Raw genomic sequence first — 12,127 nt, 5'->3', positions numbered from 1 at the left:
GGGTTTAAGTTAGTGTAGGGCTGTAGGCTTTGAGGGTTATGATCATCCCCTTTGACGACTGCGCTAATGATGGTGATTTATTTTTGTTCTACTACTTTTCGAAGAACAAAAAGACAACGGTTGAATCTTCCATCCTGCCCAAGTACGCCGAGAACATTGGACAATATTACACTTCTTACGAACATATCCTCCATTTCTAAACAAGAGTGGAGGTTTCCTCTTCAGAAGATGAGAAAATGGTTATTCTATAGGCTTTTTAACCGTTAGAGATGGTGACCATGTTTGTCTCCTCTTATCATTCCTTTAAGTATTTTTATTTCAACCTTCCCTTTATCAAGGATATAAGGGTTTTCTTTCATTTCCCCCTTTTTTTATGGAGGTTATGAGGGTTCTCAATGTAACAGCCCGAGCCTTCAGCGTTTCCGGCACTGTCACCTCATGAACTGGTAGTGGGAATGAATTGAACATGTACTTGAACTCCATGATACATGGTTCGATACCCACAAAAGGAAAAAACTTTAATAGAGAGTGGAGGTAAAGAAGATCGTGAGGTGGTAGTGCCGGGATTGCCTTGCGAGGGGCCCTGGCTGTTACACTCAACATCGTGTCCTTTTTGTTGTTTCCTAACACTTTGGGTTTTATCAAGGCTTTTGATATGATTTGTGAAAACCTGGAGATTAATCCTACTATAGAAGTTTTTTTCACATTTTACACCACCATACCTAGGATAGACGAGTATCTTTATGTGGTCATTCGGAGAAGGCTCTGTTTATGTCTCACTTCAATCACTAAAAAATTGTAAGTACGAGTTCGTCCATGTGAGGGGGTGAGAGGATTCTTTTGGAGTGTAGGGAGCTGATGGTGCCCCCTTTTTTCCCTATCATGAACGAACGATCTTGTGGCCATCACAGGATATGACAAGGAGTACCTTACCCTCGAGGAGGCAAGGATTGTTCACCTCTTATTGAAGTTTAAAGTTATGGAATCACACACAGTAATTAAAATATGGTTGGAGGGAGGCAATCATCTTGTCGCTTACTTAGGTAAGTTTTGAATACCCAATTGTCTCTTGTAAGTATTTTTAGACAACATCTATGACCTTTGTGCATTATTGTGCAAATCAGATGATGAAGATTATTGTTGAGGAGAAGAGAAAAAGATGGGAGAGGACTCAGGCTATTTGTGCGGATACTAATAGACCCCAAAGTCACCTAGAGGGCTGCCTCATCAAAGTAAGGCAAAGGAAAGCTAAGGATCCAACTCCAAATTCGTCCAGTATGAAGGCTCGGAGGTTGGAAGAGGGTTCCTCCCCTGCACCTAGTACTGTATCATCCGCTTTTGGGAATGTGAGCATTCAATTGCAACCTGAAGGCGAGGTTCCCCCACCTTCTGATACTTTGTGGAATAATGTTGATTTTGACACTCTACGATTTAAGAGTTCTCACCTCCCCTTCTCCAAGGAGTTTCTCGGTGACTACCTGGCCCTCCAATCTAACTTCGGCTACTGTAAGCATGAAAGATAAGGTTCAATTGATAGCGTCGATGCTAAAAGATTTCGACCGGGAGAGGTGAGATAAGGATGAGAAGGAGACATGGGAGAAGCTCTAAAAGTATATGGATGCCTACAATGAGAGTCAGAGGTTGTTGAAGGCTCTTTAGAAATACAATGAGACCTGTGAGGAGAAGTTGGAGGATGTGAAAGCCAAAACTGAAAAGATCCCCAATAAAGAGAATTCCTTATAGGAATCCCTGGATGTCGCCATCCTTTCCAAAAAGGAGTTGGAGGGATAAGTGTTAGATCTTACTAATGAGTTGGTGTAGACTTTTGTGGTTAACTTTGAGCGGGAAAATGTGAAGGTTTCCTTCCTCTATCCTAAGGTGGACTTAAGAAAATTGGACTTCCTTAAATTTCTCTACGATGGCCAACTAGTGGGTGAAGATATGGTGACCCCTTTAGAGCTTAAAGGTTCAACTCTCTCCAAGAACACCCTGGATGTGAGCGGAGCGAAAAAAGGATCCCACTTTGTTGGTGTTGTTTGATGTTGTGGACATTGTCCTCATGTGTCTGACTATGACGGCGTAGTTCATCCAGGCGGCGTGCATCTCCACCTAGGCGTTTGGATAGCACTACCACTAGTATCCTACGATGCAGGAGATGGATCCATCCTGTTAACCATGTATGAGAAAGGCTATGTATGGGAGTGGAAGGTGATAGTGAGTATGGTGATTGTGATGTCATGTCTTAAACAAATAACCAACCCACTTTCGTTGGTGTAGCTTATCTGTTTAAGATAAATTTTTGAACAAGTATTATAATGAGACTTTCTTAATTGAGCTTTGAGACACTTTTGTCGCCTTAAACTTAGTTGTCCAAAATTCACGTTCGTATATCAATTCACACCCTTTCAGCGTGTGACTGGTATCTAAATTATTTCTACTTTCGTAAAAACGTTTAATTTAAAAACTCAAATTCCAAAATGAATTTAGGTTTTGCTTCTCGTATTAAAATTATAAAGAGTTTACATGAGGTCTATCACAAGAGAGTACTCATGACTCATACTCCTTATGAGACTACTCTAACATGATAATCGTTAAAATGGCGTAAATGCAACCATACATGATAATAACAATAAAGTAAAAACTTGAAATAAGTAGAAAATCACTTAATAAAACAACACTCCAATGGATTCTTTGATCCAGTACAACAACAACAATAAAATGAAAGCAAGATGGAGAAAAATAAAACACTCAAACTATATGACTGAATTCTAGGATCGTGTATCACTATTCTCTCTAAACCCTAAGCTTTTATAGACCTCCAAGCCTAATGACAACCTTCAAACCGAGTTAATTCCATTCAAGACTCATTTCCTTAAACAATTGGATGGTTGGAATGGGAAAAGGAAGCAAAACGTTTTAGAAACAACAAAGTTTGTAACCACTATTAGGGTTGCTACAACCCATAGTATGGAGGGGACATTGATGGCCAGTACGGCTAGTAGCTTAGACTACGGCCAGACCGTAGTGGCTGCTGGATTTTCTATGACCAACTTTCCCTCTTTTGGTGACTTTGTTATCCAATGGCTTCTATTTAGTTCTAAATGGTCATTTTTACTTGAACAACATAGAAAACACATAAACACGCGTAAAAAAAAGGATTAAAACAACAAGATTTGAACGTAAAACATACTTAAAAATAACCCCCATAGCTACTTATCAGAGTATACCTTTTATATCACCAAAGTTGACAAGACATTTAATTATCTACTTAAAGTTGAACATATTTGAATATTAGATGATCACACTTAACCTATATTTGAGGAGATCAAAGGCAATATATATTGCATGTGGTGACTAAGGCGAAGTTGTCTTTCTCGACGAGAAATTTTCAGAAAAAAGGGGTAGATTATCTTCTGGCTTATGTTTGTTATGGTTTTGATACTAAATTATTTTGATGTCTTTTCTTTGTTTTTCCAAATAGCAATCAATGTTGAAGTCTATGGTAGCAATTACATGCTTTGTTCCTAAAAGCAAAGGGGCTTTATTGATTTTTCTTGCGGATTTTGGATTAATTCAAAACTTATAGCATTTGACAAAACATAAACCTTATGTTTCACGATGACAATCATGAATTAGTTTATGGTATAATTACTCGAGAAATAGACTTTCCTAACTCGCAGGGACATACTCACAAAGACCACATGAATCAAACTAGGTTAATTCCTCCATTTATTATTCACTAGGAACCTCTCCTTTGTTTTTAAAAAATGTAATGTAAACGACACTATATTTCAACAACACATTTGTTATAGTATTGGAATGTGCGTGAGAGATAATCATGATTGTTTGTTATGGCGAAAAAAGATTGATGAAGATTAAGGTTTTTGGAATTATCACGGCATCACAATTGACATAAAATGTAATACACACACATCTCAAAAAAGACGTATCAGTGTCTGTATTTATGTCGGACACCTACACCGACACTTGTGATTATATTTAATTAATAACTTTTTTATATTATTACTGATGTCGTCGTACAGGGCCGGCCCAAGCCCTAGGCAAGCGAGACTATCGCCTTAGGCCTCAAATTTTCGGGCCTTTTAATAGGCCTCAAATGCAAAAAAAAATTAGGCCTCAACTTCTATATAATAAATAAGCGGTTCACAAAAAGTAGTAGGAAACACAATGGCTTAGTGGTGAATGATCTTAACAATTATAGTTTGGCACACGGGTTCGAATCTTATTGTGGCCTTTAAAACAAATTTTGCAATTATTTATACAATAATATTAATAAATAATAATAATAATAATAAAACTATTATATATATATATATAATAGTTTAAATTTAATTAAATATTATTTTTAATATAATTTAAATCAAAACGTGTTGGACATATATATATATATATATATATATATATATATATATATATATATATATATATATATATATATATATATATATATATATATATATATATATATATTAAATTTAATTAAATATTATTTTTAATATAATTTAAATCAAGTTTCGCCTTAGGCCTCAAAATGCGTTGGACCGGCCCTATCGTCGTATCAGTGTTAACTTAATTTTTGAAATATACATGCTTCGTAGTTTAAGTCTATGTGTCCGGCCTCAAACAAGCACGACCTCATGGTTAAATCTTGACCCTACAACTCTTTACTCGAGCCCATCAACCCAACATTCCATGTAGAATGTGATCAACATTATATCATCTTTGATCTCTCTTATACCACCTCTACCCATATAATTAAGAATGTTTACGGTATTAAAATTGGTTGTCTTTAGCTATATAAATAAACCAACTCTATACACTTATGCCTAGGTCACTTTTAATTGAATTCTACTTACACTTAACCTTAAGCACAAATTACCACTAACCAAGTCCCTTGAGTTATAGTAAGAATGATAACCGATCTCACTAATGTCATTTTTGAACTACACTGCAAAATTTGTACTTGATGTTATTTATGTTTAGAATAATGCAAGTGTGAGTGTGAATAATAGTCTCACACAGGGCCGGCCCTGGGCCAGGGCAAGCAGACCCACAGCCCAGGGCCTCAAAAAAATAGGGGCCTCAATTTTTGGAGGTGTAGTTGGCAATTTATAATAATTATATAATAAAATATATTGCTTTTAGCGAAACCAATTACCAATTGTTTACTTGTGTCCCAACGGTTAAACAATATCTATGGGGCAATAATGTTAGCGGTTTGATCCTGAGTGGCTACAGAAATTTTAGTTATCAATTTTTTACACAAGAACACTTTAATAATTCTTTAAAAAACCAAACTTAGTTAATTATACCTTGGTTAAATTTGGTCAATTAACTTAGTTAATTCTTTAGGAATGTAGTTACTAATTTTTTACAACATCACTTCAATCTTTCTTAAAGAAAAAAAACTTTGTTGGCCACACAAATTTAGTTTTTAATTTTTTACAAGAACATCTCAATTTTTCTTTTTTTATTTAAAATAAACTAATTTAATTATACCTTAGTTGTGATAAAAAAAATTATACCTTAGTTTTTTTTTGAAAAAAAAATTATACCTTAGTTAAACTTAATTAATTATACTTTAGTGCCAACTAATTGAATTTCCATAGGTTTCAATATAATTTTAGTTTTTGTGACAACTAATATTTATTAAATTTTAAATATAAAATAATGTATATAATCAATTAAAGTTTATAATGAGACTTGAAATAAAATTTTATTCTCGATGGTTATTTATATAATTCTTGTAATTTTATTTTAATTTTTTGTTAGTTTAATTGCTATACATTGTCAGTGTAAATTTTTTTACACTATCAATACATCAACCCTCTCAATTATATTACTTTAAAAGAAATTAAAATAAAAGTCAAATATTTTTAACAAATTAACGGTTGTGATTAATTTACGGTGTAAATTCTGTTAATGTATTTCAATTATATTTATTTATTTTAGTATAAATTTTAGAGACTATTTATATGTTATAATTAAATATTTTTGATATTGTCTCCGAGATTTTTCTTCATTTTGGAGACGATTAAAACTTTATTTTGTTGTTAGGGGTCCATTTTTATATTTGCCCAGGGCCTCTAAAAAGTCAGGACCGGCCCTGGTCTCACATTGGATATGCATGTGGTGACTTGAGCATATATGAGTGGGAGAACCCACTCACCTATCACTTTAAAGTTTTAGGTGGAGAAGTTGTGTGTCTCCCACAAAGGTGTGTTGCTCATGTGAAATGTCCCGAAAAATAATAATGTTCTTCGCTCGACCCTCCCCCGATTGTTGCGCTAACAAATGGTATAACGAGCTTTTGGTTTGAGAAAGGGATCGGCTTACTTGTAGTTGAAGAGAGTCAGCAGATACATGTAGTTGAAGAGTCAACGGATACACTACGCCAAATTTGGCTTTTAGCAGCACCCCTACGAAAGCGCTTTTAGGAAAAGCGCTGGCATAGGCTTCGCTAAAGACAAAATTAAAAAACACGCTAAAAAAGCGCTCTAATAGTGGGGGGGTATGAAAGCGCTTTTAAGAAGCGCTCTGGTAGGGGGGGGTTATGAGAGCGCTTTTCAAAAGCGCTCTGGTAGGTGGGGGGTACGAAAGCGCTTTACAAAAGCGCTCTGGTAGGTGGGGGGAACGTGGGGGGAACGAAAGCGCTTTTCAAAAGCGCTCTGGTAGGGGTGTTTAATGAGAGCGCTTTTTGTCAAAAGCGCTGGTATAGACCAGGCTATGAGAGCGCTTTCCAGAAGCGCTTTAGTAGCCTTATTACTAAAATTTGATATTACGCGTTCAGAATCCCTAATTCATCTTTTTTCTCCCATTGACGCTAACTTGCCCAGAAAACCCAGAAAACCCATTTTGTCTCCCCCATCTTTTTTCTTCCACTTCGTCTCCCCCACTTTGTCTCCCACAACTCAAAGTTCTTCACCGCCGCCGCCGCCGTGTAGCATCTCGCCTCCACCGCCGCCGTCATCTTCATCTTCATGTATGTCACCTTGTTTTCTTTTGCTTTATTTTTAATTGTTTTTGTTCGACTGGCTATGTTTCTTAATAGGTTATAATCCATGAACACAATTTCTTGTTGCTTTGTTGTTGGGTACTGAATGTGTTGTGCTGAAGAACACAATTTTTCAAGAATAGAACACATTAGTGCCATTATTTTAGCTAAAAACAGAACTTTGATATTTTTATATCTAAATTGCAAACACATTTGTCAAGAATAGAACACATTAGTGCCATTTTCGTTTTTAATTATAATGGGTTGTTTGAAATGAAAGCATGAAATGAAAGCTATAGTATATGATATGAAATGAAAGCTATAGTATATTATGAAAGCATGAACTACTTGCTGCATAATTTCTTCTTTGTCATATCATTGAGTTATTTGAATTGTAATGGGTAGTTCAATTGAGGGTTAATAACTTGTCTACACCAAATGATTATTAAGAGAAACTACGTTCACTTTAATGTTTTATGGTTTTACTTGATTCTAAAATATGAGTGAGGATTCTTTCATTTCTTAAAAGGAGTAGAGTTTTGAAAAATGGAGACCTTTGTTACTAAAGTTTGTTTAATTGTATAAATGCATATATATTTGAAAGTGATAATATGTATTTTGTCTAATTTGATTTCTTATAATCTCAAAGCATTACTAATTCGATATTTATTTCATTTCATATTAAAAGTAATGTATGAAAATAAATTAAGATTCTATTTTAAAAAGACCGTTAGTTATCACTTAATCCTACTGGTGGTTATGTTGTAAGTTAGTTATAAAGTTAGACTGTTAGTTGAGGTTAATTGTTAGGACTAATGAACTAGCCTCTCATTTACGAACCAATGTATGTTGAACAAGCCGTGGTACACATGTATGCATCTGTTCTTTCTCTTGTTTGTAGTTACTAGCTAATTGATAATTGATTTCATATCATTTTAAATAATTGAGTTCTAGATTGGGTTTATTTTGATATTTGTTAGTAGTGGTGTATTTAACCGCATGGTGTGTGTGTTTAATTTTACAGTTACTTTGAAGTCTCTGGTTTCTACTTGTACAACGCCGATTCAAACCTACCCATCTCCCACATCAAGTCTAACTCAGGTTACTATCCCTTTCTTCTTGCTTATAGTTTGTTATTTTCTGCTTATAGTTTATTGTTTATGGTTCTATTTAATATCAATTTAGTGTCTCTCAACCAATTTTTTGGTTTGTGGACTTATATTACCTTGAAATAAGGTAATGTCTTCTTTAAGAATTCGGGTATTCTGATTAGGTTTTCTGATTAGGTATTCTATTATGATGATAGCTATTTATTATCTTGACAGAATTCCTTAGTACCTGATAGAGAAACCAAGAAGCATTTGTTTAGCTTAATTAAGACATGGATAAGACATGGATGAATTCAAACCGATTGTCGAAAGAGTACGAGAAAGGGGTATGGGAATTTGTTGAGTTTGCGGTTGCGAACTCCAAAGACCCGCTTCGAATGTCGTGTCCTTGCTTGGGTTGCTGTTATGCCGGGGGTAAGGTTGACGGGAATCAGTTGGGATCTCATTTACTACGGTTTGGAATTGATAGAAGTTATACATGTTGGACAATGCATGGTGAGAAAAGTACCGGGAATGCTGGGTCGAGGTGTAATAGGAAGTATGCTTCAAACGACGATTGCACAGACACATACGATTGTGATCGAGTCGAAGAGATTGCAGAAGCGCTGGAAGAAGATCTAGCGGATTGTCCCAAAATGTTTGAGAGGTTGGTAAGCGATGCAGAGAAACCGTTGTATGATGGTTGTTCAAAATTCACAAGATTGTCTGCGGTGTTAAAGTTGTACAACTTAAAGGCGGACAATGGATGGTCGGATAAAAGTTTCACAGAGTTATTAGCCCTTATGAAAGATATGCTACCAGAGGATAATGTTCTTCCCAATCGAACGTATGAAGCCAAAAAGATGTTGTCTTCTATTGGAATGAGCTATGATAAGATACACGCATGTCCAAACGATTGCGTTTTGTTTCGAAACGAGTATGCAGCGTTGAATGAGTGTCCTAAATGTGGTGCCCCTCGATATAAGAAAAAGTTGTCTCCTGCTAAAGTCTTATGGTATTTTCCTATAATTCCGAGATTTAGACGCATGTATCGTAGTGAGACCGATTCAAGACACTTGACTTGGCATGCAGATGAAAGAATTATTGATGGAAAGTTGCGACATCCGGCAGACTCACCACAATGGAGTAAAGTTGATACTGAATATCCTGAATTTGGAAAAGAAGCAAGAAACCTTCGGTTGTCATTGTCTACTGATGGAATGAACCCGCATGGTATTCAAAGTATCTCGCATAGCACATGGCCTGTGATTCTTATGATTTATAACTTACCTCCGTGGCTATGTATGAAGCGTAAGTACATGATGTTATCTATGCTAATTTCTGGGCCTAAACAACCAGGGAATGACATAGACGTATACTTGGCACCCTTAATCGAAGATTTAAAGTTTTTGTGGGAGAGAGGTGTGGAGGTTTACGATGGGTATAGGAAAGAAAGTTTCAACTTGAGGGCGATGTTGTTTGGAACAATTAATGATTTTCCAGCATACGGAAATCTATCCGGGTACAGCAACAAGGGTCAAAAGGCGTGTCCTGTTTGTGAAGATGAAACCGATACGACACGATTGGCGCTTTGTCAGAAGAATGTCTTTCTCGGCCATCGTAGATTCTTAAATTCTAATCATCACTACCGTGGGTGGAGAAAAGCATTCAATGGAGAGGCCGAACATCGTACAGCCCCGCCTTTTTTGTCAGGTGATCAAATTTTTGAAAAGGTGAAAGATGTGAGCACTCAGTTTGGCAAGCCTTTTGCACATTCAATTGTCAAGGGTGGGTGGAAGAAGAAGTCAATTTTCTTTGAACTTCCATATTGGAAGTCGTTGTACGTAAGACATTTCCTGGATGTTATGCATATTGAAAAAAATGTATTTGACAGCGTTATAGGTACGCTACTCAATATACAAGGAAAGTCTAAGGATGGCGTTAACATAAGGAATGACATGGTAAACATGGGGATGAGAACTGAATTGGCGCCCGTGACGAAAGGAAGACGAACATATTTGCCACCTGCTGTTTACACTCTATCTAGAAAGGAGAAGAAAACATTGTGTAAGTTCCTCAGTGAAGTAAAAGTTCCAGAAGGCTACTCTTCAGATATTAGAAGACTTGTGTCCATGAAAGACCTCAAGTTAAAGAGTTTGAAGACGCATGATTGCCATGTTATAATGGAACATTTTTTACCAATAGGTATACGTTCTATTCTGCCAGAAAAAGCAAGAAGCGCAATAACTAAGCTGTGTTTCTTCTTCAGGTCTATTTGCAGTAAGGTGGTCGATCCCGCGATCTTACCAACATTGCAAAATGAGATAGTTGTTACTTTATGTGATCTTGAAATGTATTTTCCTCCCTCGTTTTTTGACATAATGGTTCATCTAGTCGTTCATCTTGTGAAAGAGACACAACTGTGCGGACCAGCTTATATGAGATGGATGTACCCTGCTGAACGTTATATGAAAATATTAAAAGGGTACGTGAAAAACAGAAGTCGACCGGAGGGTTGTATTGCCGAGCGATACGTTGCTGAAGAAGCGGTTGAGTTTTGTACTGAATATCTGTCAAATGTTCAATCAATTGGACTCCCCAAATCTCATATTGTCGAAAAAAAAGAAGGAAAAAGGCTAATTGGAAATAAAGTTGTGACAGTATCAATGGTCGAACGGGATCAAGTGCACTTGTATGTTCTGCACAATGAGATTGAGGTTGAGCCGTTTGTTGAAATGCACAAAGTTGTTCTCCGAGATTTAAATCCAAATAGAAATGAGAACTGGATAGTACGAGAGCACAATCGAAGTTTCATACCGTGGTTTAGAGATCATATTTATTCAAAGTATCGTTCAGATCCTGCTTCAGTAACAGAAAGGTTGAGATGTTTAGCCTATGGTCCATCTGTAATTGTACTTTCTTATAGCGCATACGCAATTAATGGATACACATTTTATACCAAAGAACAGGATGATAAAAGTACTATGCAAAATAGTGGTGTAACCTTGGTAGCTGAAGCTATGCACATATCAAGTGCGAATGACTTAAATCCGAAATTTGCAAATTTGTCATATTTTGGGGTTATCGAGCGCATTTTGGTGTTTGATTACGCGAAGTTTCAGATTCCTGTATTTGGTTGCAAGTGGGTTGAAAATAATAGTGGCGTACGAATGGATAAGTCAGGATTTTTGCAAGTGGATCTCAATAGGGTAGGGTACAAAGATGAGCCTTTCATTCTAGCCTCTCAAGCTAAACAAGTGTTCTATGTCAATGATCCGACAAGTACGAAATGGTCTATAGTGCTTTTATCTAACAAAATAGTTGATGAAAAAATTGAAGATCAAGGTGATATTGGTGTTGGCATTGAATCTTGTACAAGAAACGATCAAAATGAGAATGAATCTTGTATTAGAAATGATCATAATGAGGGTATTTGGATCAATCCAACCGTCCGCATTGTTAAGAGACGCGTAGTACACAAACCTACCAAGAAAAGAAAGAGACGTTAGTGATAAAGGTAATAGTATACATAGTCCGACTAATTTGTTTTATTCAATTTGGTGCATATTCTCGTTTTGTACATAACTTTTGAACCATGTATCCGCTTGTTGACTTCTTTACATGTAACTATACTATTTTGACGATTCCGGAGCTGCTCATGCACTTATCTTTACATTTCGGGACTATTTTTTTATCGGTTTTGCTTCTGCCCGTAATCAAAAGTCGGGCTTAGGGTCTGAATTTCGGAAAACCGACTTTGTTTTTGAGTCCGTGGCGACGTTTTACCATAGCCATGTAAATTTCGTTCAATTCCGATAACTTTCTTTTTTACGCTTATTTTGATTTGTACCGATTTCGTTTCCGATTTACTTGTACATGCATGGTTTGACTTCCATTTGACTTGTATAGATTGTTAGCTTATTAATAGTGTACTAATGTGCTTTAGTTTGTTTGATACAGGTTCAATGGCTTCAGATAGAGATGCTCCACCTGAAAACCCACCTGAAAACTTACAAGAAAACTC

This window comes from Vicia villosa, linkage group LG4 (genome assembly GCF_029867415.1).
Source record: "Vicia villosa cultivar HV-30 ecotype Madison, WI linkage group LG4, Vvil1.0, whole genome shotgun sequence".
Lineage (NCBI taxonomy): Eukaryota > Viridiplantae > Streptophyta > Magnoliopsida > Fabales > Fabaceae > Vicia > Vicia villosa.
The sequence above is the reverse complement of the archived record's forward strand: the minus strand, read 5'-3'. Positions refer to the sequence as shown.